Here is a 5,090-nt window from a genome sequence, read left to right on the forward strand (position 1 = left end):
GAGGTAGTAAATTGGATTAGATATTGGCTTTGTGGGAGAAGTCAGAGAGTGGTAGTAAAGTATTGCCTCTCGGACGGGAGGCCTGTGACTTGTGATAAGCTGCAGCGATCTGTGCTGGGTCCATTGATATTTGTCAGCTATATCAGTGACCTGGATGATAATATGATAAACTGAATCAGCTGCGTATGACACCCACCCCCCTCCAAGTTTCACCTATTGCTAGTCATTCTCTGTCCCTTCCCCTAACCTTTGAAGTCTGCTCCTCAGCTTTTTTTCTCCAATCCTGCTATAGGGTTTTGGCCCAAAATCTCAAGTGTGCTTTTTGCTTCTTTTTAATGTTCTATCATTGTTTATTAAAGTGAATACAATTATGCATCTTCAGCCTTGTTGAAGCAGTATGTTAAACAGCACTTTCCACAATATTGCCGGTTGAAGTGGTTAGCCATGAACACACCAGCACCACATTCCTCTGAAGGACATTCATGACGTAGACGGTAGATTTTCCCATATTCATCAACCTTGTAATATTTAAGGACAGCAAGTTTGACCTTCTTCCTCATGCTGGTTCTTCTTTGGGGTGGTGTATGACTTCTTCTTCCTCTTCCTTGCGCCATCATGCAGTTTCAACACAAGGTGTAGAGTTGTTTCCTTCTGGATATTATAATCAGAAAGAGTACAGCCATCCTCCAATTGTTTCCCAGCAAAGATCAGTCACTGTTGATCAGGAGGAATACCTTCCTTGTCCTGAATCTTAGTGTTAACATTTTCAGTTGTATCCGAGGGTTCAACCTCGAGGGTTATCTTTTTCCCAGGACTGACGAAGGGTCTCAGCCTGAAACGTCAACTGTACTTCTCCCTATAGATGCTGGCTGGCCTGCTGTGTTCCACCAGCATTTTGTGTGTGTTGCGTGAGGGTAAATGCAAGCAGGTTTTTACCACTGAGGTTGGGTGAAGCAACAATTAGAGATCATTGGTTAAGGGTGAAAGGACATGAGAGGGAACTTCTTCACTGAGAGGATGGAATGAGCTGTCAATGTAAATGGTGGATACGAGATCAATTTTAGCATTGAAGCGATATTTGGATAGGTACACAGATGGGAGAGGAGTGGAGGACTATGGTCTGAGTGCATTTGTTGGCATGAGGCATTTATTAGCTCAGCACAGGCTAGATGGGCTGAAGGGCCTGTCTCTGCGCTGTAGTGTTCCATGACCGTGACTCTATTAAGGAAGAAGTGACTGCTTGAGAGGATTTAACTGCATAAAAAGTCCTTGTAAAACTGGAATCAATTGAAAATCAGCTGGGGAATCTCTCCGATGATGATTGAGGTTTTGGAGCTCCTGGGATACCTAAACCCCTTCCCTCCCTTCTCCCTTCAAGCAACTTTCCTGCCTTTGATTTCATGACTGTTTCCACGGGTATGTTTAGTTGCTTCATGAATAATTTTTCCCATTATGCTTGGTAAGTAGGTTTGCAGATTACACAGTTTTATCTAGAAGTCATCAAAACATTGACTATGGTCCGGGTGCAGTTAGATGGGATTAGATAGAAGACCAGGCTGGCTTGGACTAGATGTGCCAAGGGCCTGTTTCTGTGCTGTAGTGCTCTTTAATTCAGTATAATGATATTGTATCTGACAGGGTCTTCACCCAGTGTAACACTAGAGAATTGCCGTATGATCATGCTCCGCAGTCTGCTTAATTGAGTACATTGAGACACAGTATTTTAAATAAATTTGACGTTATTATTAAGGTGGACAGGTCTGAACCTGTTCACCATAAAAAATTTCCAATTAAATTTTAATGCAATACCTAAGATTTGATAGATGAATGATATTCAGGTTCATTATTTTGAAGCATCTGATATTGCTAATGAGAAGTGTTTTGCATATTTAATTCCCTGAATGATTTTCTCCCTCAATTCCCCAAAAATTAAAGTTTGCTCTGTCATACAATCTGTTTCATTACGGTCAAACGATAATGTGTTTTCACAATAGATTTATGAGGTTTAAAAGCCCGTTTTTAAAGAGGCATTATAGAGTCTAGATAGAAACAAGGATTGCAATTGGCAGAGGAAGTTTAATGTATACTTGAAAATAGTTAGAAATAATTATAAACTGAAAATAATATCTTAAATTAGATTGCAGAAGAAAATAGATAGTATTTGAAGAGATATTATCTCATTAAAATTGCAATGAATGTCTTTGAAATGGAAAATTTTAGAAGCATTTGGGAAAGAGAAGAGAAGTGAAAGTATCCTTGGTAGCACTACTTGAAATTCTGTGATCAAAACAAGCATGATTCTCTCAGTGTCCTTAACTCCTGTAAATTCTACAAGGCAAACAGAATAAAGAATAGATTTATAGGTATTTAAATTAATGTACATATTTTTGAGTCCACATTTTATTAAAATACATCTCACTTTTTTCTGATATTATTTTGGTGAGATCCTGTTTAGCGTATTTAATAGTTGGTTTACGCTAATGAGTGCACTTAGCCTATTAAGAAGGTTCAAGGGATAGGATTCTGGTTTCCTAGGCAACAGAAATGACATTAAATTTTTGTAGTTATATTCAGATTACTACTGCCCTTGATAAAATGCCTCAATGTGTGTGGCATTAACATTTTTTGTTATTTTCCTGACGTTCTGGAATATTTTGATGAAGGATGACATAATGAGACGAGTAGCAAAACAAGTATAATTGCTGCAATGTTCTTGCTGCTATCAGAAGGCCAGCTAATGCCCAGTTAAGAACATGAATTAATAATGGACATATCAGTCATACTGCTTTCTCCCTCAAGTTACAGAAGTGAGGCTGTCTACAAGAATTAAGAAGAAGTGTCCTAATTAGATAGAATATAGAAGAGTATAACACAGGCACAAGCCCTTTGGCCACGGCATTGTACTAAACTGATTAACTTAGTAATCAATGGTCAACTAAACTAATCTCTTCTGCCTACACAATGGAACACGGAGATGGCATGTATGAAATGTATCAAGTTTTCTGAGGTGTTAATGTATTGCACAATACAACTGCCATACACCCACACAATTCATGACATTTGTCAGTGACAATGAACCTGATTTTAATACTGATTCTCATAAGGGCCTTACAATGAAGTTGAAAGGGATTGGAGGAAAATTGTTGAACTGGTACAGAAATTGGTCAGCGGATGGGTGCAGGCATTGAATAGTTACTCACTTTGGCAAAATGAGACTGGTAGTGTCCTGTAAGAATCTATTTAAGGCTGAACTATGTTGCCAGCATTTAAAAATGGCAAAGTTATTGGAGCAGAGTGCCAAACATCTAAATTGCAAAAAGGCAAAAGAAACACAGCCTCAAGATTCTGGGGAATGGTTTAGGATAGAGATGAGGCAAATAAACTGCTTTTTTCCAAAAACAGTGGATCATCTTTTCAGGGAAGCAAAGCAGCTACCTCAATAAATATACTTAAGACACTTTATAGATAGAATTTTGCAATGTAGGGGAATTAAGCATGATAGGGAAAAAGTAGGTAGGTGGACCAGATCAGCCTTGATCATATTGAATGACAGAGTAGGCTCAATGTGCCAGATGGCTTACTCTGGACCCTATTTCATATGTTCTTATGATAGATTGAATGAACAGCAAAAAAGAGGCAGGTTGTTTTCAGTGTAGGTTAATACAGAGTTATCAATTTGGACTTGAAAAGAGAATAGCAAAATACTTTCAAAATAGTGAAAGCTTAGAAACAGTAAACGTCAAAAGAGATTTTGTTATTTGTCTACATATGTACATAATTAAACTTAATAAACAATCACAGAAAATAAGCCAATTGCAATGGTGATTATGCAGGATTAGGATACAGGGTATAGGAGTGAAGCTACAGCTATACAGAGATTTGGTTGAACCACAATGAAACTACTGTGATTAATTCTGGCATCTATACAGCTAGGGTATATTGTGGTTTGCTGAAATGTTAACTGAGGGATTCCAAGTGTTAAAAAGATAAATTAAGAAAAAAATAACCAGAGGAGTATGTCTGAGTGATAACATTGAATGTTAAAAAAAAGTGATGGAAAAATGACGGACAAACAGGGTTATGGAGTCCTGAAATAGGAGTTCAGTTGTGAACCATGTCCACACACAAGTTGTAGCAGGTGTTTGAAACTTCCTTTCACTAGCAGCAACTGTCATTTGGCCAATTTTAAATCAGGGACTAATACATTTTAATTTACTGGTTTTTTTTGGGCAGAACAGGAATATAGATTATGGTCATAGAATTTAGTTCATTATGCAGTAGACCATCAGGCTAAAGAGCCTAATTATTCTCTAAATTCTATCATTAATAAGTCTTCCATGAGTACATTTATAAATCTCTGACTGGTGAGCTATTTAATTAATACTTGTCCAGTTTAACTTCATTGAGAAGGAATATTTATCTTCGCTGAAGATATCAATATCTGATTACTATATTTTTTTAGTTTAATATTAGCTTTATTTGTCACATGTACATGAAAACATACAGTGAAATGCATCATTTGCATCAAATCAAACAGCAAGGACTGTGCTCGTGGCAGCCTGTTAGTGCTGTCATGTTTGTGTCCCCAATAGAGCATTCCCATAACCTATTATCTCTAACCCCACCTGTACATCTCTGGAACGTGGGGGAAACTGGCTCACCTGGCAGAAAACCACATGGTCTGGGGGAGAGTGTACAAACTCCTTACAGACAGAATGGGAATCAAACTCTGATCGGTGATCACTGTTGCTGTAATGTGAGTAGGCTAACTGCTATGCCATCATGTCGTCCCCACTTATTTTCATTGAACATTTATTTTTCCAGAATAACACTAGAGTATAATGGCAGCTTTCGTTTGTGAAAATTTTCCAATATATTCCTTCAATACATTTTCAAATACATAATAATTATTGCAGTTAATATCCAACTCAAATTAACAGTTTACATTTACTATGCAAACCAGGCTCTAAATTTTGTTTTGGGCTTTTATTATGAGAATGTACAGGAGAGACATTTTCATTGCATTTTGTTGTAATCCTCAGTTGCCTTTTTAGTGAACACAAGATTTGGCTTCTGTTGATTTCTCACAA

The 5,090-nt window shown here is 37.4% G+C and overlaps 1 pseudogene; it reads right to left on the reverse strand.

Moving 5' to 3' along the window:
• Window positions 1–336: 336 nt before the first annotated feature.
• LOC132400122 (ubiquitin-ribosomal protein eS31 fusion protein-like) lies at window positions 337–4,678 on the reverse strand (annotated as a pseudogene).
• Window positions 4,679–5,090: the final 412 nt, after the last annotated feature.

The sequence above is a fragment of the Hypanus sabinus genome, chromosome 9 (assembly GCF_030144855.1).
Source record: "Hypanus sabinus isolate sHypSab1 chromosome 9, sHypSab1.hap1, whole genome shotgun sequence".
Classification (NCBI taxonomy): Eukaryota; Metazoa; Chordata; class Chondrichthyes; order Myliobatiformes; family Dasyatidae; genus Hypanus; species Hypanus sabinus.